Source organism: Berghia stephanieae, chromosome 5, assembly GCF_034508935.2.
Source record: "Berghia stephanieae isolate SIO BIC M18660-M18661 chromosome 5, UCSD_Bste_1.3, whole genome shotgun sequence".
Taxonomy (NCBI): domain Eukaryota; kingdom Metazoa; phylum Mollusca; class Gastropoda; order Nudibranchia; family Aeolidiidae; genus Berghia; species Berghia stephanieae.
In genome coordinates, this window is record NC_088364.1 from 68865272 (window position 1) to 68867771 (window position 2500).

General features: G+C 36.5%; 1 protein-coding gene across 4 annotated transcripts in view; it reads right to left on the reverse strand.

The window, feature by feature from the left end:
- The window catches only part of LOC144973504 (calcium-dependent protein kinase C), a 320626-nt gene that overhangs the window by 199208 nt on the left and 118918 nt on the right, over positions 1-2500 (reverse strand). The gene's annotated exons all lie outside the window — the stretch shown is intronic.

Below are 2500 nucleotides of genomic sequence, written 5' to 3' on the forward strand. Positions count from 1 at the left end.
GGGGGGGGGGGGGTTGATAAAGCGAGAAACTGAAAGAGGGCAGAAGGTGGGAAAGAAGGAGATGGAGTAAGAGAAGGACTAGGAGAAGGAGGATAGAGAGAGAGGCAGATAGATAGATAGATAGATAGATAGATAGATAGATAGATAGATAGATAGATAGATAGATAGATAGATAAATAGAGAAAGCGAGATATATATATATAATATATATATATATATATATATATATATTTATATATATTTTATATATATATATATATATATATATATATATAATATATATATATATATATATATATTATATATATATATATATATATATATATATATATATATATATAGAGAGAGAGAGAGAGAGAGAGAGAGAGAGAGAGAGAGAGGGGGGGTGTTAAAGGAGAAGGGAGAGGAATCTATCCATCATACCTGCTAATTTTTTTTCACAAATTGAAGTGATATGTATGTATTTGGTGTGCATGTATAAGTGTGTATTTGTGTGTGTGTGTGTGTGTGTGTGTGTGTGTGTGTGCGTGCGTGTGTGTGTGTGCACTGGTATGAGTGTGTCTGTGGTAGTCTAGGTTGGGATAGAATTCCAGCTGTCACAACAGTTTAAATGAGCGCCCCCCCTCTCTCTCTCTCTCTCTCTCTCTCTCTCTCTCTCTCTCTCTCTCTATCTGCCTCCCTCCTTTGAAATACCATTTTTAATACTAAAAATCAAATCATAGAGAACTAAAAACAGTAGAAAGAAACCAACAGAAAGTAGGAGGAGCTATCATGATAAAACGTCAGACTTTTCATTAGTTTTATAAAAAACGAATGGAGTACAAAATGATGGCCGAAATTATGAACAGGACTGCCAGGCGGCCACGTGAGTAGCCAAATTTGGCCCCACGGAGAATCACCTTTCTATTATCATTATAAAGCTCCAAAAATGTTGATTGTTTTTTTTTTAATTACACATCCCCCCCCCCCCTAGTTTAGTCGATTTATTTTATTTATCAATAAATAAATATTTGAATTGAATTGAATTGAATCAAAACCAATGATTTTTCAATGGCGTCGAAGAGTTAGAAGTGTTTGGCCATGTAAAAGGTTCTATTTGGCCACTTTTGAAGTCGAAATTGGCCACGCGGAATAATGGTCATCTGGCAGCCCCGATTATGACTACACCAGTATGATTGAGTGCATTGTGATTCAACTTGACTCGGAGGAGAATTTCAATTTTTTTCCCTTCTATTCAAACTTGACTCCATTCACTTTGACGTGCATCTCACATATCGTCTGGAATGCCGTGCGGGCTCGGATAAAATTATATCTCAATTTCAATTTTGCTTTTTAAAAAAATAATACCTTTTAGTTCAATAGGGTTCAATAGCCGTGACGTCACTTCCCTCGTAATGACGCATAGTAACCGGTTCGAAACTATCGGAACAATGGCGGACGCCATTATCTCCATCACCGCTCTTATGAAATACTTCTCCGACGAGCATAAAAGTGTATCCAGAGGAGAAAAACATTATAAATCTGATCATGTTTTGACTATTATACATTCTGATCACATGACATGTGAAAAAGGTCTAACCAGCATGAAGAATAAAAAGTACCGACTTTCTTTGTTTAGAACCAAGCGGGATGTGGTGCGATGTTGGGTAGGATTTTGAAAATTTTAATTATTTTAAATTTTAAGTGATGGTTTGGCGAGAAGCGGAAACGGTGGATATTTTATCTAAACGCATACCATCAATAGCAAGTTGATTTCTTAACTATTTTCTCCCCCCCCCCCCCCCCCTCTGCCATGGAGCATGCATCACAATATTTGTGTGGCTGTGTGGTCTTCTGGTATGACACTCGCCTTTGGATATAGAAATTAACCCTCTTAAGTCTAATCGGCTAGTTTCTAGTCGTTTTTGTTTGTTTGTTTGTTGCTTTAGGTCTCTTCCAACACAATTGAGGTTATATGAGAGACCGCTGAAACAAAAAAACAAGCAATCTAACACTAACAAAAATAGTACAAATGTAAATCAAAATCATAACCTAAAGATATCATAAGCTAAATTATAAATAACCAAGAACAAACAGGCAGAAGATTTACAGAAAAAAAAATATCCCCTGTCAAAAATACAATCACAAACCAAAGAAGCAGGATAGGCTAGTAAAGAGAAGAAGAAACGACATCACTATCGGATCGTACACCCATGCGAACATCATAGGTATATGATTCAAGGGTGATGCTCCCATCCAACCACCCGCTTTCTAGTCGTTAGTTTGGTTTAAATAGCCGTGATTACAACAACAATTTATTGATCTGAGGATCAGCTCTGTAGAAAGACAGCCAGAATAACAAAATAATAATAATAATAATAATAATTAATTGAGCTTTTATCTAGCGCAATATCCACTAAATGTGATCCAGGGTTCTAGTTACACTTTGAGCTGAGCGTCTCATAGTCGAGTCCTAGTGAAAAAACCCGCTCTTTGCTCACATGCTCTCGCCAAACTCAGA